The sequence below is a fragment of the Ornithorhynchus anatinus genome, chromosome 11, assembly GCF_004115215.2.
Source record: "Ornithorhynchus anatinus isolate Pmale09 chromosome 11, mOrnAna1.pri.v4, whole genome shotgun sequence".
In the NCBI taxonomy this organism is placed as follows: Eukaryota; Metazoa; Chordata; class Mammalia; order Monotremata; family Ornithorhynchidae; genus Ornithorhynchus; species Ornithorhynchus anatinus.
In genome coordinates this window covers 21807628-21828938 of record NC_041738.1, presented here as the reverse complement: position 1 = coordinate 21828938, position 21311 = coordinate 21807628, and the positions used below count along the sequence as shown (strand labels likewise).

Below are 21311 nucleotides of genomic sequence, written 5' to 3'. Positions count from 1 at the left end.
CAGCTCCAGGGGGCAAATGGGGTTACAAGCACTATTAGCAGTATCATAATAATTCACATTACTATTATTAGTACTAATAATAATGTTAAGTTTTCAAAATCACAACAACCATTTTCACAGCCAGTTTGAATTATTCTCAAAGGATTATCATTATTATTATTATTCTCAAATTTATTTTCTGATATGAAATGGCAAACCTTGGATGAAGAAATAGTCAAACCTGAGTTCAGAGATAACATTTAAATCAACCAATCAGTCATATTTACTGAGTGCTTACTGATGGCAGAGCACTGTATGGAGTGCTTGGGGAGTACAAATCAACAATATAACAGACACATTCCCTGCCCTCAACGAGCTTTAAGGCAAGAAGGGGACACAAGCATTAATATGAACATATAAATTACAGATATGTACATAAGTGCTGTGAGGCTAAGGGAGTGGTGAATTAAAGGAACAAATCAGGGCAATGCAGATGAGTGGAAAAAGAGGAAATGAAGATTTCATCAGGGAAGCCCTCTTGGAGGAGATGTGTCTTCAATAAGGCTTTGAAGATAGAGTCTTTTTGGATATGAAGAGAGAGGGCACACCAGGCCAGAGGCAGGTTGGGTGTGAGAAGTCAGTGGTGAGATAAACAAGACATACATACAGTGATGTAGGTTGACTTTAGAGGAGAGAAGTGTGCGGGCTGGGTTGTTATAGGAGAGCAGTGAGGTGAAGTAGGAGGGGGCAAGGTGATTGAGTGTTTTAAAGTCATTTGGTAAGGAGTTTCTATTTGATGTGGAAGTGGATGGCCAACCACTGGAGGTTCTTGAGGAGTGGGGAAATATGGACTCAATATTTTTGTAGAAAACTTTAGTAGAACATTTAGTAGAGTGAAGTATGGACTAGGGTGGGGAGATACAGGAGGCAGGGAGGCCAGAAAGGAGGCTGATACAATAATCAAGGTGAGTCAGTATAAATTCTTGGATTAACATGGTAGCAGTTTGGATGGAAAGGAAAGGGCAGATTTTAGCAATACTGTGAAGCTTGAATTGGCAGGATTTACTGATAGATTAAATATGTGGGTTGAATGAGAGAGGGGAGACAAGGACAACTCCGAGGCTTGTGGGACAGGAAGTATGGTGGTGCTATCTAGAATGATGGGAAAATCAAGGGGAGGATAGAGTTTGTGTGGGAAGATGAGACATTTTGTTTTGGCCATATTAAGTTTGAGGTGATGGCAGGTCATCCAAATAGAGATGTCTCAAAGGCAGAAGAAAATGTGAGACTGCAGAGAGAGAGAGAGATTAGGGCTGGAGATGAAGATCTGGGAATCATCCACGCATAGAGATAGTAGGTGAAATCATGGGAGTGAATGAGATTTCCAAGGGAGTGGGAGGAGATGGAGAATGGAAGGGGACCCAAAACTGAACTTTGAGGGACACCCACAATTAGGAAGTGGGAGGCAGAGGAGGAGTCCATAAAAGAGACTGAGAAGGAGAGGCCAAAGATACATGAGGAGAAGCAGGAGGGGACATCGTCAGTGAAGCCGAGGTTTGATAATGTTTCCAGGAGAAGGGGGTGGTCGACAGTGTTGAAGGTCGTTGAGAAGTTGGGGAGCATTAAGATGGTTTAGAGGTCATTAGATTTGTCAAGAAGAAGATCATTTGTGACCTTTAAGAGGACAGTTTTTGTGAGTGAAGGTGATGGAAGATAGATTGGAGGGAGTCATGAGAGAATTGAAGGAGAGCAACTTGAGATAGTGGGGGTAGACAACTCACTCAAGGAGCTTGTAGAGGAATGGAAGGATGGAGTTGGGGTGATAACTGGAGGAAGCCGTGGGGTCAAGGGAGGGTTTTTTTAGGATAGAGGAGACATAGGCATGTTTGAAAGAAACCATTGGAGAGCGAAAAGTTGAAGATGGCAGTTAGGGAGAGAAGAAGGGAAGGGGCAAGTGCTTTGGTAAGGTGCAAAGGGATGTGCAGGTGGTGATGGTGGATTTTGGGAGAGTGCAGGAGATCTCCTGTTGAGATATTGCTGGGAAAGATGGGAGCTCATCTTCCTTGAGAAGATGAATTTCAGAATTACCTGGGGAAATGATTCAGAATACTATCTTATCAGCTTAGTCCCAAGAAGATTTGGAAAATCCAAACTCTCACCACCTTTCATGGGAGATGGCAACCTACTGCCTTATTCACTTATTCATCTGTTCAATCCCAACCCAAAAAGTCACCAGGCATTGCTAGAGTGAGAGACAAGATCCTTTCTGGAGCAAGTCCTTAGTAGAAAAAAAACTGTGTGGCTGATGGAGATATCCAGAAACAAATATAGCCAGCCTGAGAGCCAGGTCTAGAGCATAAGGTCAGTGAATGTTGAACAGAGATAGATGCCTGGGCAAGTTGCCAACTGCTAAACCTAGGAATAAAGAAAATCAGGTTGATAATTCGGAAAAAATTTGCAAATGAAAGAATATCAAAGACTCCTGGAATGACTAATGCGCCTCCTTGACTCCCTCAGAGGAAGACATGGTCTGTGGTTGCTGAATTAGGCTCTGTGTTGAGATGATAAAGAGAAAGCAATGGTACAAAGTTTTATGAGTGATCAGAAAATGATTTACCAGCTTCCGGAGAGAATAAATGAGAATGCAGAGAGGGCACCACCTCAGAGGGAAGCAAAATGTAAGTTTGGGAGGAGCATCTGGAAAAAGCTTGTCAGATAGTATAGCAGTTGTATCATCTGAGCAGAGCAGTGGTGTATGAGGAATTATCAAACCTCCAGTCCTGACTCATGAGAGAATTGTAACTGAAGATGTCAGAGAATTATGCAAGACCAGGATTGGGAATCTCCTTGAGATGAATTTCAGAATTACCTGGGGAAATGATTCAGACATATGGATACCATCTTATCAGCTCAGTCCCAGACAGATTTGGGAGACCCAAACTCACCACCTTCTATGGGAGATGACAACCTATCACCTATTCACTTATTTATTTATCTATTCAAGCTATCATTACTTTGTATCTTTGTTTTTCCTCTTTCTTCCACTCTTCGTAAATGTTGTGTTTCCCTCTTTCTCCCCTTAGATAATAAAATGGATTGATGTAATTAACTTCCATGGCCCTCTCACAAGCACAGAGCAAAGTGTTCTGCATCCAGTTGATATTCAATTATTTGCTTCCCTGACTGATGTACAATACCATAGAACAATGCCTTTGATGACATGGGCAAAACTGCGAAGAAATATTATTCATTGTTGAACTCAATTCCCAGCAAGCCATAGAGTGAACACTTGAGTTCATTATAAGAAAGTGACCATATGCCACAACCCTGGTCCTTGATTAATCAGTTCATGTATAAGAAAGTTCTCACTGGTATCACTAAGCTTTTACACACTCAACAGCCCCACCTTCTTGCAAGCAGACACACACATGGACTTTATATATATATATATAATAGATCCAGTCAGTCCATATAAAGTCATCATTGTGTGTGTGTGTGTGTGTGTGTGTGTGTTTGTGTATTACCAACTCCCTGAGGAAAATAAATAAGAAACCAAAGAGAGTGCACCACCACAATGGAAAGCAATACAGAAATTTTGGAGGAGCGTCTGGAAAAAGCTTGTCAAGATAAAATAGCATTTTTGTGTCATCTCAGTCAAGTAGAAAAGTCTGAGAAAATATTAAATCTCCCAGTCCTGACTGATGATGAGAGAATCCTTATATATATATAGTGGATCTAGGCAATCTGTATAGAGACATCATTTCCCCATTAGATGTCCTTAACATACTTTAGATGTCCTTCAGATGTCTTCTTAACATTGAACATGTTGGCAAGATGCTAAGGGAGTCAAATGATGGCCCAAATTATATATTATAAAATGAATTTGAGAATGTTTTGGAAAATAGCCACTAGAAAGTGGGTATGGTTGGAACTATATGATAACTGCATGGAAAATTCTGCCACACAGAACAGATATTCTGCTTTTTTTTGTCAATGTAATGAAATCAAACCATTTATTCCCATGGCTGTTCCATCAGAAGAACACATCAACAGGAGAACAAATATGTTATGGGCTGTGTAGGAGAACAGAAATGCATGGGAAAACTGGAGCATGTTGAAGGAAAGTCATTTGGCATCTTAACATCTGGGTTGGTCTCATGTCATGCCCTTCCCACGGCCACTAAAGCAGCTGGGCATGTACTGGAAGAAGACTCAGGACTGTGGTTAGGACCTGCCTTTGCTCTCACCTATTCCACCTGGCCACAGTTTAGTTCATGCACTCTGTACTCAGAAATGCCACAGAGAGGGCATAACAATGGGGGGGGGGGTGCATAGTACACTGATAGGAGACTATCTTTCCCATCAGTGTAGGTGACATATCACCTTCTCTCTCATTCAACCCACATCATTCAACCCATCATTAAATTCTGTCGGTTTGACTTTCACAACATCACTAAAATGTGCCCTTTCCTCTTCATCCAAACTGCTACCACATTAATCCAATCACTTATTCTATCCCACCTTGATTAAGTATCAGCCTCTTTCCTGACCTCCCTGATGCCTGTCTCTCCCCACTCCAGTCCATATTTCACACTGCTGCCTGGATCATTTTTCTACAAAAACATTTAGGCCGTGTTTCCCCACTCCTCAAGAAACTCTAATAGTTTTCTATCCACCTCTGAATCAAACAGAAACTCCTCACCATTGGATTTAAAGCACTCAATCACCTTGCCCCCTCCTACCTCACCTCACTACTCTCCTACTACAACCCAGCCCACACACTTTTCTCCTCTAAAGCTAAGCTTCTCGCTGCATCTCGTTTTCGTCTATCTCACTGCTGACCTCTTGCCCACTTCCTGCCTCTGAGCTGGAATTCCCTCCTCATATCTGACACTCTCCCCAAGTTCAAAGCCTTATTTAAGACACAACTCCTCCAAGAGGTCTTCCCTAAGTCCTCCTTTCATCTTCTCCCACTCCCTTCTGCCTCACCCTGATTTGCTCCCTTTATTCATCCCCCCTCCCAGCCCCACAGTATTTATGTACATATCTGTAATTCATCTATTTATATAAATGCCTGTCTCCCTCTGTAGACTATAAGACCATTTTGGGCAGGGAACATATCTGTTTATTGTTACATTGTACTCTCCCAAGCACTTCAAACAGTGCTCTGCTCTCACTAAGCACTCAGTAAATACAGTTGACTGCCTGCCTGACTGACTGGTAGTACTGTACACTCCCAACCTGCCCATTGGATGCCCACAAACAGGGCTATGTTCTCCTTGTGGGGTTGAACCAAACAAGGTGGTATGGAATGCCCTTGCACTGTGTCTGGAGGAGGGACACTGAGGTCACTATCTTTCCATCCCCCCCACATAAGGGCATGATGATATTCCTATGCAGCCTTGAGACAGCTGCATCTTCCCCTTCACAGAGGGCAGAACCAGGCTCAATAATCATCAAAATGGAAAATAACTTAATTAAAGAGGTTTCTGGCTGAAGTTAAAGGAAAAAAAAAATAGTTTCTATTCAGGGAACCCACATGTTTGAAAGGAATGAGATAGGGAAACAGTGTAAGAAGTCTTCAAAATGATTAAACAGATCAATTATGAGGAGAAAAGAGAAAATGAGAAAATCCTCACCAGAAAATAAGAGCCAACAGGGAGATGTTGTAGCTGATTAGCTAGGGCATTAGAAAGGCAAAGTGAAATAGACAGATCGCGCGATGCCAAACATGACTTAACAAAAAGAGAAACTAAGCATTTTTTAAGTCGTATAAAAGGCAAAGATTAGCCAAGAAGAAAGTCAGATTCTTCAAAGGGAATTGGGTAAATGAATAAATATGGGGAGAGAGCTCAGATACTGAAACGAATGGGGAAACTATGAATAATAATCTAGAGCTGGACATCTTTCCTCAAGCTCCAGAAGGGAATGGAGTCCCTTAGCCTCACTCCTGTATTCTCCAAGGCAATAGGGGTGAGAGCAGTAACTCCCCCTCCCACCCACATATACACACCTACATATATACACCACTCCCACACACACATATACACTGTCAGCCATGAGTGGAAGGGTGGTGGACTGCAGCTGGCAAAGTTGGATTCTGAAGAGCAAGAGGGATTATGGTTCAAGCAGCACGTAGGTTCCACCTGTGACCAGAGGTTAGCATGGCAACCCATGACCTAGAATAGAGGCTCATTCTCATCTCTTCTGCCACAGGTCTTTTACTCCGCACATAGTAAGTGCTCAGTAAATACCACTGTTTGACTGATTGCTCACACCTGCCCCTCTGCCCCACCTCCCTTCCACATTATCACTTCTGGCAGACCACTGCCCTATTCATCTTCAAAGCCCTTCTGAAATCGCATTTCTTCTAGGAGGCTTTTCCTGATTAATCTTGCATCTTCCCACCCTATATTCCGCTTTCCATTGCCACTTTAACTCTTCCATGTCACCTAAGCAGTTGGATATTCACACGCTTCCCTTGGCCCTCGTATTTATGCACACACTTTTATACTCTTCTGCTTCCTCTTTTCAGTGGTTTATTTTAATATCTGTCTTCCCCATTAAATAATAAGCTCCACAAGTGCAGAAATCATGTCTATTAATGTTATCAATCTGTACCAAATGCCTGATACAGTTCTCTGCACACAATAGGCACTCAATAGATAATCAAACATATTTATTGAGCACCTTCTGTGTGCAGACACTGTACTAAGCGCTTGGGAGAATATAGTGTAACAGATTTGGCAGATATGTTCCCCTCCCACAGTGACCTTACAGACTAGAGTGGGGAGAAAGGCATTAATAAGAATAAATAATTTACTATTGATTGATTGAGCTACTGTCCTGAATGTCCAGAGCCTAGAAGGGGATCATTTCTATGCCCTTGAAGTACTGTCTGGAGAGTGCTGGAACCAGTCACATCATTCCACAACATTACTGAAAAGATCTGCTCTCTCCTTCTGCCCCTCCAGTCCTGCCTCAACTTGTGTTATGACTCTGCAGGCCTTCGTAACCATAGCTATACATAGTATATGCTCAGTGACACATTCTCCTTGTGATCAAGTGGAGGAGACCCGCTCCTCCATGCCTATAAGGAGAAGCAGTATGGCCTAGTGGAAAGAACACAGGCCTAGGAATCAGAGGATCCTGCTTTGATACCAGTTCTGACATTTGCCCGCTATGTGACCTTGGTCAAGTCCCTTCATTTCTCTGTGCCTCAGCTGTAAAATGGGGATTCAATACATTTCCTTCCTCCTACTTAGACAGTGAGTCCCACGTGAGATAGGGACTGTGTCTAGCCAGATTTTCTTGTATCTCCTGTGCTGCTTAGTAAGTGCTCATTCTCCTGTGTGGGATGGAGGGTCAGTGATTCTTTGTTCTTGGGCAGGTCCTTTCACAGGAGGCTCTCAGAGCAAGTGGCTATAGTTCATAGCTCACCCGTCAGTTATTGCTACTATCCTCAGTAGAAGTTGAAGTTCAGAGAGGTTAACTGGCTTGCTCAATGTCACACAGCAGTTGGTGGCAGGACTGAGACTGGAATATGAGAATCTGTGATCAATACTGCCTGAGCACCTTCATGTGCATGACACTGGATCAAACCCTTTCTCTTTCTAATTAAGCTTAACCCTGAGACACTGCTCGTACACACTAGGTATCCGGTTCAGGAAGGGGAATTTTCAAAATCCACTTTGACTTTCTTCCTCTGTGTCTGATGTGACTGTGAGTGCTCCATGTCAGGGGAATCACTCTGCATTTCTTTCATGCCCAAGGACGGTGCTGGGGTTTGTGAAGTGAGCTCAAACAGAAATCACTTCCCTCACGACCAAAGCCTAACCAACATCATCACAGAGCCGTCCAGACAGTGTGGCCCCGTCAGTGAGGAGGATAGCTCTAAAGAGAGAGCCCATTGCCAGCTCCTCATGAAACAAGACTGCTTTGTGAATATAAAATGTTTTATTTGGAAAATCATTTCCTTGAGCAGTTTTTGCATATGGAGTTGAGCTATCCCAGGGAGCAGGGCAATATATACGTATATGCATTTTCACTTCAAATGTCATCTAATCATTTCCGATCATGGAGACTCCATGGACACACCCTCTCCAGAACATCCCATCTTATTCCAAAAAGTCGTTCTGGTTAGTGCATTCATAGAGTTTTCATGGTAAAGAAGTGGTTTATCATTCCCTTCTACAGCATGGTAAAGAACTTGATTCTCTGCCGTTGTCTTTGATCAACATTTTAATCCCTTGATCCACCGCCTTTGATTCTTTCCCATGCTGCTGCTGCCCAGCCCAGCTGAATTGACTTTGTCTGCTGCTTCGGCTTAGACCTTTCCATTATGGATAACCCTATAAGGCATAGCTCTAAGCTTCGTCAGCCTACACAAATTCCCCAACCACAATATGGAGCTCACAGTCTTAATCCCCCTTTTAGAGATGAGACAACTGAGGCACAGAGAAATTAAGTGACTTGCCCAAGGTCATATAACAGATTAATAGTGGAGCAGAATTAGAACCCAGATCCTTCTGTCCATGTTCTCTCCACTTGCTTTTCAGGTTATCCCTTCAGGTTTGGGCAAGTACTCTATTTACCTGCCCTCCCCAAGTCAAAGCCCTCCTGAATTACCCACTTCCCACTTCCTCCAATATGTCTTCTCTAATTCCCAGAATCTCAAGTCATATAAATCTGTACAGCCTTCTATAGCTTTTTTTTTATGTAGTAATAATATCAGCAGTAGTAGCAATAGCATTTATTGAACACCCACTGTGTGTTGTGCACAGTATTAGGTGCTAAGGAAGTACAGAATAATAACATGGCAGGTTCCTTGCCCCTAAGGAGCTTATTTATCTACTGGTCCACATCCTCAGCATTTATGGATATAAATTTATTAAGTTGCACCTTCAAGTATTTATTTTGATGACTCTATATATACTTTTATATCCATCTTCTTCATTAGAGTGTAAGCTTTCTCCGGAAATGGAATATGACAGCTTTTTTTGTTCTTCCCAAGTGTTTATTACAGTGTACTGTACCCCGTATGTACTCAATAAATACTATTATTACTACAACTACTGTTTCTACTACCATCTGACTTGCTTATGATATTATCTCTTGCTCATAAAAGAGGAGTCCTGACCTCATCTCTTCCTAGGCAATTTATTATTATCATTATTAGTAATAATGGTATTTGTTAAGTACACACTAGGTGCCAAGCACTGTTAGGTATAAGATAATCAAGTCCCACATGGTGATCACAGTCCAAATAGGAGGGAGAACAGGTATTCAAGAGAAGCAGCATAGCCTAGTGGATAGAGAACAGGCCTGGGACTAAGAAGGACTTGGGTTCTAATTCTGGCTCTGCCACTTATCTGCTGTGTGACCATGGGCAAGTCCCTTAACTTCTCTGTGTCTCAAAATGGGGAACAGGGACTGTGTATAACTTGCTTATCTTGTATGTACCCCAGTGCCCGACATAGTAAGTGCTTAATAAATATCATTATTACCAGTGAATCCCCATTTTGCAGACAAGGGAACTGAGGCAAAGTGAAGTGACTTGCCCAAGAGCAGACAGCAGGTACCGGACAGAGCTAGGATTAGAACCCAGGTCCTCCGAGTCCCAGGCCTATATTCTTTCCACTGGGCCTTGCTTCTTGAAGGGAAAGGAAGCCCAAATTTTCATGCCAACTTTCTGATGCATTCAGAGTTTGGTGATATGGTCAGTGATGCTATTCCATCAGTCCTTGGTTCATAATTGCAGCCCACTCAGAAAGATGCCTTATAATCCCATTCTCCACCTCCTTTCAAAGAGGAAAATTTATCCTCGGCATGTGTCCCTTGGCCTTCAGCCAGGCAATTTGACAGTAGGTTTGAATTGTCCCCCGTTTCAGTTAATAATGTTAATAATATATAGCTGTCTTACATATACGAAGGAAACGTCACTGTCGGTGAAAATTGCCTTTGAATGTCTGTGGGGCTGAAAAGGCCAATGAGAGACTCACAGTCCTGGCCATATTAGGCCCAAAAAAGAAGTTGTCCATTGTTATGTTGTCATGCTTGACGTTTGACGTTTGCAGCTCCTGATGCTATTTTCTCTTTTGTGTCCTTGTCTCTCATTCCTTATACAAGTGGTATTTTTAAGCACTTACCCTGTGCCAAACATTGAACTAGGCTCTGGGGTAGATACCACATAGGTCAGACACAACCTCTGTCCCTCAAGGGACTAAAACACTAAGAGAGAGGGAGAACAGGTATTTCATTCCCATTTTACAGATAAAGAAACTGGGGCACAGAGCGGTTAAGTGACATTCCCAGCATCACGCAGCAAAGTAATAATAATAACAATGATGATGTCATTTGTTAAGCGCTTACTATGTGCCAAACACTGTTCTAAGGGCTAGAGGAGATATAAGGTAATCAGGCTGTCCCACTTGGGGCTCACAGTCTTGATCCCCATTTTACAGATGAGGTAAATGAAGCACAGAGAAGTTAAGTGACTTGCCCAAGATCACACAGCAGACAAGTGGCAGAGCTGAAATTAGAACCCATGACCTCAGACTCCCACACCCAGGTTCTTTCCACTAAGCCATGCTGCTTCTGGGATGGAGCTAGGATAAGAAATCAAAAAAGAGTCACTCCTTTCTTGATAGAAGTGCACCATCTTGTTCTCTTGGCACATGACTCCCAGTTTCTAGCTGGGCTGCAACATTGACTCAAGGTTTGTTTTATTTTATCCTTAAAAATGTTTTTTCCTGATTTAATGATAACATCCGCAATAACAACAATCCTATTATTCATCAAGCACTTACTATGTGCCAAGCACTATACTACCTACTCGGGGATGTAAAGAGCAGTTCAATTCTGCAACAGTGAGAACAGGCTCTCAGTTGGGTCTTCAATGGAAAGCTTTACATCTCAGGGCAGTCTAAGAGGATTATTTTCATGTATTCTTCCCCTACTTCTTCAAAAGTTATTCTTCACAAATGACAGAAACCACCAATATTCATATCTGAGAAGCTGTAAGGGACAAACATTACATTCGGGACTATCATCCTTAGTGATCTCCCTTTCTCTCTGTTTCCCTTCTCTCTGTCTCACATACCGATAGTCTTTTCTATAGTATAACAAAGTTTTCAGTGGTTTTTTTTCCCTAGAAAATGATGGTCTTCTCTTGAAATGCTCCTTTGAGAGTATATCAATACAGGGACTCAAAGCTTGTTTAGTTTCTTGAATCATATTCCTGGACCACGTGCCCAGAGGAAATGGAATTGGGTAGAAAAGAAACACAGAATGATAGTCTAACTCATTCCTGATGGCCAGTCCAGAGTAAGTTTACTTATGGCTCACTTCTGTTTGCCCGTGGTATAGTTGATGAAGTTTTCCTGGATGAGAACTTCTCTTCCCCAATGGTTGTTTTTATTGACTGTTCACTTGAAGTGGAGTGTCATATTAGACACTTAGCACTGATAGTGGGGACAGTAAGGGGCAGAGATCTGGCTTCCACAGTCAAACTCTGGAGTCAAACTCATGGGTCAGAGATTATTTGAATGTAGTTAAGACAGTTCCTTCCCTGGAGGAAAAACTCCCAGTCTCAGATCACAAATCCAGCCTCTTCCCTCTCCTCTTATCTTGCTGATTTTGACAATTTGGACTCCAAACGAGACACAGCCAGTTTGGTTTTTTTAATAGTATTTGTTAAGTGCTTACTATGAGCCAAGTGCTGAGGTAGATACAAGATAATGGGCCTGAACCACACTGAACTATCAGTCCTAATCACCATTTTACAAATGAGGTAACTGAGGCACAAAGAAGTTAAGTGACTTGCCCAAGGGCACACAGCAAACAAGTGGTGGAGCCTGAATTAGAGCCCAGTTCCTCTGACTCCCAAGTCTTAGGTCTTTCAACTAGGCCATGCCGCTTCTCATTAGACCACATTGCTTTTCAGTATAATAATAATGTTGGTATTTGTTAAGCGCTTACTATGTGCCGAGCACTGTTCTAAGCGCTGGGGTAGACATAGGGGAATCAGGTTGTCCCACGTGGGGCTCACAGTCTTAATCCCCATTTTACAGATGAGGGAACTGAGGCGCAGAGAAGTGAAGTGACTTGCCCACAGTCACACAGCTGACAAGTGGCAGAGCTGGGATTCGAACTCATGAGCCCTGACTCCAAAGCCTGTGCTCTTTCCACTGAGCCACGCTGCTTCTAAGAGCCATTGATGGTGTCCATGATAGATGTATAGAATGCCACTCTGCATGTGGACCTTTAGCTTGGCTTTAGTCAAGGGCTGCTGGGTAGGAATACATCAAATAAACAAGCTGGTGGGAATAGACAGTGGAGGTTGAGTCATAGCAGTAGATGAGGTTAGAGGAAGTTTGAAGGTCACTATATGCAGACAGACAGAGCTTCAGGAAAAGCCGGGAGTGAACACAGGTCATAGGGAGTTTGGAAAAGTGCCAAGACCTGATGCCATGGGTCCCTTCTATGTGTCTGTTGTTTTATATTGTGAATTTCCAGTGTATGCATTGTTCTCCAGCAAATAATAGGTCAGGTTGCTTACAAGCAGGCAGCTGCACTGGCTTGATTCATCCTAATCAAAGAATAGTAGGACCACTTGCCTATTCATCAATTTTCCACAAAAGTAAGGCGAGATTAGGGGAAGAATGAAGCCAAATTATGAGATGCTGCTGAGATTGTTTTCTTTAATGGTATCTGTTAATCACTTACTGTGTGCCAGGCACTGTACTATGAGGTGGGGCAGATGAAAGCTCATCAGGTTGGACACAGTCCATGTCCCATTCTGGACTCACAGCTTTAATCCCCAATTTACAGACGAAGTATTTGAGTCACAAAGTAGTCAAGTGATTTCCCCCAAATCACCCAGCAGAAAAGTGGCAGAGATGGAATTAGAACCCAGGTCCTTCAGACTGCCAGGTCCATTCTCTTACCACTAGGACATGCTGCCTTTCTTTGTTAAGAGGATGTTGGGAATCAGTAGAGCCAAAACTTTCAGGAAGGACCCGGAGATCCACACTGGCTAACTCTTGAAAGAAAGAAATCCTGGAAGACACCTCCCCTTAACCCCCAAAGACTAGCTTTGGCCCACAGGGGCCAAAGGTAATAAGACGCTGCATCTCAACCAGGGGAATTGGAGATTCCCAGGAGGCATCATTGTCCTGGTTCCCTGAGTTGTGTCAGGCTGAGTGTGCATCCAGGGTGCCATTATCTGTCCATCTGATTGCTTGGTGGGGGGCCATGTGACGAGGGCAGATTCAAGCTGGGTACCAGATCGCAAAGGCAACTTTATTGAGCTGCTCTGACTCTCGCCCACGGCAGAAATGAAACCCTCCAGGCCTCTGCCCACCCAAATGCCTGGTCTCATCTCCTGAAGAAAATGCCACATCTCCCTTTTTGTCTCCAGTTCATTTGGAAGACCAGATCCTTAAAAATGCCCTCATCTCTCTTCTGCTTTCACAATTTGTATTTCATATAATAATAACAATTAATAATGATATTTTCAAGCACTTACTATATGCCAAACACTGTATTATGGGAAGCAGTGTGGCATGGGAAGCAGCGTGCCTTAGTGGAATGAGCACGGGCTTGGAAGTCAGAGGTCATGGGTTCTAATTCTGGCTCCACCACTTGTCTGCTGTGTGACCTTGGGCAAGTCATTTCACTTCCCTGTGCCTCAGTTCCTTTATCTGTAAAATGGAGATTAAGACTGTGATCTCCACATGGGACAACCTGATTACCTCAAATGTACCCCAGGGCTTAGAACAGTGCTTGGCACATAGTCAGTGTTGAGCACATAGTCAGTGCTTAATAAATACCATTATTATTATTACTATTACTAAGTGCTGGGGTAGACATAGGATAAGCAAGTCCCACATGTGGCTCACAGAGTTAACGAGGGGGGAGAACAGGTATTAAATCCCCATTTTGCAGATGATGAAGCTGAGGCACAGAGAAGTTAAGTGACTTGCCCAAGGTCACACAGCAGACAAGTGGAGGAGTTGGCATTAGAACCTAGGACCTCTGACTCCCAGGCCAATGTTTTTTTCCACTAGGCCAAAACGCTTCTCTACCTATCCATCTATCTACCTTTCTATCTGCTTATCTATCCCATTAAATTGTTAGCATCTTCAGGACAGGAAACATGAGTCTTTTAAGTACTGAACTGACTCTCCGTAGTGCTTAGGATGTTGCTGTGCACTTACTAAGTGGTTGACAAATGCCACTGACTGACTGGTGGATGGATGGCTTTGAAAGTGGCTGCTTGCATGACCCACAGTCTTTCCAACATCTCCAATCCATTCCAGTCGGCTTTGCTCCCAAGCATTCCCAAAGTAAGCCAGACTCTCTGGTTGCAAAGCAAAGGCAAAGATATGGTTCTGCCCTTCAGACATGAAGGTCAAGAGGGTGGTGTTTAGAGGGGCCAGGAGGGAGACATCCTGAGTTGAAAGAGGTTGCCCCTGGCCTCTGCCTGGATTTCAGGAGGATTTCAGAATTTCTCCATGTATCCAACTTTTCATAACAGAGCCCTTTCTCCTCTCCTCAATGTCCTAGGATCCCAACTTTAACATCTTCCTGGAGGAAACTTTGGGCCCTGTAGTTCACTTCGGGGGGGTGTGTCCCCCCTTTTGTTGGGAAAGATCTGTATTCAGAACAAAGTTCCTGTTCCATCCAGATCCTGGAAAGGGCTTCATTAGTTCAGGTCCTGCAACCTTCTCCAAGTTCCTCTCCCTCCGCTTTTCTTTGAGCCGATAATCCCCACCCACGCACCCCTCAAGGGTGAGCTGACTGTGCAGCATCCCTCGGGTAAGGCAAGTGTATTTTCAGCAGCCTGATAAAAGACTCTAATAGCCCCAGATTAATGCATTCATTCCCGGCCAATTGAAGGACTCATTACCCTGCTCAGACAACGGCTCCTCTCTGATGAATCTGCCCAGGGTAATGAGCCATTCAAGCTGCTGGATACCCTGCAGGGCAGCTGGCCCGCAGAAGAGGGAGCCAGGGAGTGAGCAGCAAGGACCGAGAAAGTGGGGAGAGAGAGGACCCCCACATTCCAGAAGAAATGCTGTGGAAGGGGACACTGAAAGAGCATGGAAGAGCAGGGGCGAGAGCCACTCTGGAAGCTCCTTGTTAATGAGACTCTGCATTTCACCCGGGGGAAAGGAGATTCCCAAGTGGCACCTGATATGGGGAAAATTCAGAGAAGCTGGGGTTAGCAGCACATGCTGGGACAAGATGAGACATGAGGCTTCCAACCCCCTTGGGGGTACCCAAGGCCACTCTAAAAATAATCTATTCATAATATTAATGATGGCATTTATCAAACGCTAACAACATGTCAAGCGTTGGAGCAGAGACAAGATAATTGGATTGGACCCAGTCCCTGTCCCACACAATGCTCACAGTCTAAAAGGGAGGGAAGCAGGTAGTTTGTCACAACTGTACAAATAAGAAAATTGAGGCCCACAGAGGCTAAGGGATTTGCCAAAGGTCACACAGCCAGCCAGTGGCAGAGCAGGAATTCATTCATTCATTCATTCAATAGTATTTATTGAGCGCTTACTATGTGCAGAGCACTGTACTAAGCGCTTGGGATGAACAGGTCGGCAACAGATAGAGACAGTCCCTGCCGTTTGACGGGCTTACAGTCTAATCGGGGGAGACGGACAGACAAGAACAATGGCACTAAACAGCGTCAAGGGGAAGAACATCTCGTAAAAACAATGGCAACTAAATAGAATCAAGGCGATGTACAATTCATTAACAAAATAAATAGGGTAACGAAAATATATACAGTTGAGCGGACGAGTACAGTGCTGTGGGGATGGGAAGGGAGAGGTGGAGGAGCAGAGGGAAAAGGGGAAAATGAGGCTTTAGCTGCGGAGAGGTAAAGGGGGGATGGCAGAGGGAGTAGAGGGGGAAGAGGAGCTCAGTCTGGGAACGCCTCTTGGAGGAGGTGATTTTTAAGTAAGGTTTTGAAGAGGGAAAGAGAATCAGTTTGGCGGAGGTGAGGAGGGAGGGCGTTCCAGGACCGCGGGAGGACGTGACCCAGGGGTCGACGGCGGGATAGGCGAGACCGAGGGACGGTGAGGAGGTGGGCGGCAGAGGAGCGGAGCGTGCGGGGTGGGCGGTAGAAAGAGAGAAGGGAGGAGAGGTAGGAAGGGGCAAGGTGATGGAGAGCCTTGAAGCCTAGAGTGAGGAGTTTTTGTTTGGAGCGGAGGTCGATAGGCAACCACTGGAGTTGTTTAAGAAGGGGAGTGACATGCCCAGATCATTTCTGCAGGAAGATGAGCCGGGCAGCGGAGTGAAGAATAGACCGGAGCGGGGCAAGAGAGGAGGAAGGGAGGTCAGAGAGAAGGCTGACACAGTAGTCTAGCCGGGATATAACGAGAGCCCGTAATAGTAAGGTAGCCGTTTGGGTGGAGAGGAAAGGGCGGATCTTGGCGATATTGTAGAGGTGAAACCGGCAGGTCTTGGTAACGGATAGGATGTGTGGGGTGAACGAGAGGGACGAGTCAAGGATGACACCGAGATTGCGGGCCTGCGGGACGGGAAGGATGGTCGTGCCATCCACGGTGATGGAGAAGTCTGGGAGCGGACTGGGCTTGGGAGGGAAGATGAGGAGCTCAGTCTTGCTCATGTTGAGTTTTAGGTGGCGGGCCGACATCCAGGTGGAGACGTCCCGGAGGCAGGAGGAGATGTGAGCCTGAAGGGAGGGGGAGAGGACAGGGGCGGAGATGTAGATCTGCGTGTCATCTGCGTAGAGATGGTAGTCAAAGCCGTGAGAGCGGATGAGTTCACCAAGGGAGTGAGTGTAAATGGAGAACAGAAGAGGGCCAAGAACTGACCCTTGAGGAACTCCAACAGTTAAAGGATGGGAGGGGGAGGAGGCTCCAGCGTAGGAGACCGAGAATGATCGGCCAGAGAGGTAAGAGGAGAACCAGGAGAGGACAGAGTCCGTGAAGCCAAGGTGAGATAAGGTATGGAGGAGGAGGGGATGGTCGACAGTGTCAAAGGCAGCAGAGAGGTCAAGGAGGATCAGAATGGAGTAGGAGCCATTGGATTTGGCAAGAAGGAGGTCATGGGTGACCTTAGAGAGAGCAGTCTCGGTAGAGTGGAGGGGACGGAAGCCAGATTGGAGGGGGTCTAGGAGAGAATGGGAGTTAAGGAATTCTAGGCATCGATTGTAGATGACTCGTTCTAAGATTTTGGAAAGGAAGGGTAGTAGGGAGATAGGACGATAACTGGAGGGGGAAGTGGGGTCAAGAGCGGGTTTTTTTAGGATGGGGGAGACGTGGGCATGTTTGAAGGCAGAGGGGAAGGAGCCCTTGGAGATTGAGTGGTTAAAAATAGACGTTAAGGAAGGGAGGAGGGCAGGGGCGATGGTTTTAAGAAGGTGAGAGGGAATGGGGTCCGAGGCGCAGGTGGAGGGGGTGGCACTTGCGAGGAGGGAGGAGATCTCCTCTGAGGATACTGCAGGGAAGGATGGGAAAACCCTAGTCACCTGAATCCTAGTTCCAAGCTTTTTCCATTAGGCCTTATTACCTCCCCCTCCTCCAAGGAGTTGCATGTTGCTTTCTCCAGCCCAGTTCTTCCTGTTCCCTCAGGAAAAAAATGAACAGACAAACAAAACTGTCCTCTTTTTCATCTTCTTCTGTTGCCCTAGAAGGGCCAATACTAAATAGGGATGATACAGGAAAAAACTCCACATCAGTTGAATTCTTCATTAATAAACATTACTGAATGGAAAATTCCATGTAATGGGAAACCAAAGAATCAACTAGAGCCATCAGGCTGAAAGACCTTCCGGGAGGTAGTTTGATCCTTTCTCAGCTTCCAGATGGGGTGATGCCCAGACTATACTATATCCATCTTTTAGGAAGCCTAGTGGAAAGAGCATGGACTTGGAAGTCAGAGGACCGGGGTTCTAATTCTGGCTCCACCACTTTGCTGGGTGATCTTAGGCAAGTCACTTAACTTCTCAATGCCTCAGTTTCCTCAACTGTAAAATGGGGATTAAATACCTGCTCTTCTCCCTCCTACTTAGACTGCGAGCCCCATGAGGGACAGGGAGTGTATCTGACTTAATGAACTTGTACCTACCCCTCCCAGTGCTTGGAACAGTGATTCACATGTAGTAAGGGCATAACAAATACCATAAAACGACCTAATAATTTCCTTCAGTAATCTCTTCCTGAGTGTAAAATTGTGGCAGATAAACCTCATTCCTAAGAATTCAGGATCTAGAACCTGCACATTGAAATGGACTAAATAGTGTTAATGGGTAACTTTGCACAGTGCTTTGCACACAATAAACACTGAATAAATACCATTGTTTGATTGACTGATTGATTGGCACAGCATAACTCATGCCACTCATGTTTCTGATGGAGAACAAATTGCAATTAGCAGGTGGGCAGGCAGGGATGCATCATATTGAGAAGTGCCTAGGTGGTCTTTCCCCTCCAACTGGCCCGTTGCAGTCAGGAATGGGACTAGAACCCAGATCCAGAACCTGATTCCGAGAACAGCATTTTAATAATAATAATTATGGTATTTGTTAAGCGCTTACTATGTGCAGAGCACTGTTCTAAGTGCTGGGGTAGATACAGGGTAATCAGATTGTCCCACGTGGGGCTCACATTTTTTAATCCCCATTTTTACAGATGAGGGAACTGAGGCACAGAGAAGTAAAGTGACTTACCCAAGGTCACACAGCAGACAAGTGGCGGAGCTGGGATTAGAACCCACGACCTCTGACTCCCAAGCCTGTGCTCTTTCCACTAAGCCACGCATTTTCTCTTCAAAGGACTAATAGGAGAACTGAGGTGGATCCCGCTGCTTGGAAAGATGAAGGAACAGAGTGGGCGGGTAAGCTTGGTTCAAACAATTTCTCAGGTAGAGGCCACATGAAAACCTTTTTCCCTCCTCCTTCCATCCAGTGTACACCATGATTATTCAACATTTGGTCCAGGGGAGGTTTTTGCCATTTGGTGGCAAGAGCCCAGCACCCGCTGTGCTGTGGCTGGGACTCGGCCTCACTGATTTCAAAGCTCAGAAGAGCCACAGCCTGCTCCACCACCTTGTAATTGATTCTATGAGTGGGTGAATGGAGGTTATCGAGTTTTTATCTGGAGAGAGAGGAAAGGCTGGGGTATGTGTGCGGTTAATACACGACAAAGAAATAGTACACAGTGATGAATAGCAATTACAAACGGGATTTGATTAGTATCAGTAACTGTAAAGCTTCATGTGACAGACCCCTTTATTGCTGTGATGTTTGACTGGGGGGAGGAGGGAGCAAAAGAGAGAGACAGAGAAGGAGAAACCCGAGATAAGAACAAATATGCAAGACTGTAGTGTGTGCTTAATGGAACTGAGATTTATTTCACAGTGTGTCTTTCTGAGCCTCTAGATAGATCAGAAAAAATACAGCCAGCCACAAAAAATAGCCCAGATGTAATTTAAAGGACAGTTTTTTAACCAATACTTCAGCAACCAGACACCTGTCCTATGTTCCTTGAAGATGCTAGAAGCAGGGTTGGGGTATTAAAGTTTCTGATTTATCTTTGGGTACGCTGACTTATTGTTAATTTATGGGATAGTTTCAGAAGGCTTTTTTTTTTCCATGATAGTCAACACTGCCTTCTCAGGAAGAGGAAAGCAACTCAGTAGCTCGTTGTCCTTTGACAGCTAGGTGCCTTAGAAGAGAGGGACATTAACTTTGTCTCAGCTTTATAGAATAGTTTCACTGCTGACACTACAGTCAAATCAATCAATCAGTGGTATTTATTATCTACTGTGTACACAACACTGGTTTAAATGCTTGGGAGACTGCAAAAAAATAGAGTTGGTGGGCTTGATCCTTGCCCTCTAGACGGTAAGCTAGTTATGGGCAGGGTACGGGTCCATTAATTCTGCCATATGGTACAGTCCCAAGTCCTAAGTACAGTGCTCTGCACATAGTAAGTCCTCAATAAATACTACTGGATGACTGCCAACAAGAACAAAAATCATCTAGATTTTGGAGAGACGCAACTGGCTGATTCTGGAGACTGCAAATGACTGCTCTCATACAGAACTATTAATGTGTAGTCTTGTCTTATGCCGTGAAGTCGTTTCCAACTTCTCTCTCAGAATGCCCTGTTCTCCATCTGCAATCGTTCTGGTAGTGTATCCGTAGAGTTTTTGTGGTAAAAATATGGAAGTAGTTTATCATTGCTGCTTTCTGTGCAGTAAACTCAAATATCCGCCCTTGACTCTCTCCCTTGCTGCTGCTTCCCAGCACGGATGAGTTTTGTCTTGTAGCAGATTGCCTTCCGCTCGCTAGCCATTGCCCAAGCTAGGAATGGAATGGGCATGCCTCTGCTTGACTATCCCTCCTGTAGCCAAGACTGGTAGAGTACTGGAAACTCTCCAGGTCTGACCCTGAGAGGGGAACATGTAGTCACCCAATGGCTGTTGGAATGGATGGATTTCTCTGTGGGTTTCAATAGACTTCATTGTTATCTTTGCCTGCCAGCCCACCTTTGGTCGTGTTTTGTGCTGTTTGGTCTGAGGGCTAATGGCAAGAGACTGTGGATGATGGAAACCAAGCTAGAAGACCCATAGGCCATTGGTAAATAAGCCCTGTTGAACTGTTATTTGCCTGGGTCAGCCTTACCCCATGAGAAAGGGCTGTTGAGATGTACTCTTTGACGATGAGTTACCTTGTTGGCTTAGAGTAAGTGAAAAGCATGACTGTTGAAAACAGAATCTGGGCTGTGAATACCGGCTACTTGCTAATTGTCACAGTTCAAGATTCACTTCCAACCCAGTGAAACAGTTGGGTGTGTGACTGACCCCTCTGTGTGTCTATGATGCATGGTTTTCCACCTATCTGCTTGTGAAGAAGGCAGTTGATGAGGATGGGTGTATGTCCATCTGTGGGTACACTCTGATCTGAGCTATTCAGATCAACTTGAGAAGCAGCATGGCTCAATGGAAAGAGTCCGGGCTTGGGAGTCAGAGGTCTTGGGTTCGAATCCTGGCTTCGCCACATGTCTGCTGTAACCTTGGGCAAGTCCCTTCACTTCTCTGTGCCTCAGTTCCCTCATCTGTAAAAAGGGGATTAAGACTGTGAGCCCCATGTGGGACAACCGGATGACCTTGTTTCTCCCCCCAGTGCTTAGAACAGTGCTTGGCACATAGTAAGCGCTTAACAAATACCATCATTATTATTCAGATTGGGCTTCTCTGATATCTAAATAAACCACATGACGGCCACAGCTCTACTTTCTAGAGGGTTGTGTAGACATAACCCAAGTTTTTGGCAAAAC

General features: G+C 44.7%; 1 protein-coding gene and 1 non-coding gene across 6 annotated transcripts in view; one reads left to right on the top strand and one right to left on the bottom strand.

Moving 5' to 3' along the window:
* Positions 1-21311, top strand: part of NTM (neurotrimin) — a 1126386-nt gene that overhangs the window by 903163 nt on the left and 201912 nt on the right. The gene's annotated exons all lie outside the window — the stretch shown is intronic.
* LOC114815387 lies at positions 20294-20431 on the bottom strand. The gene has a single exon (XR_003763150.1). It is a non-coding gene; the product is annotated as a small nucleolar RNA SNORA7 (small nucleolar RNA).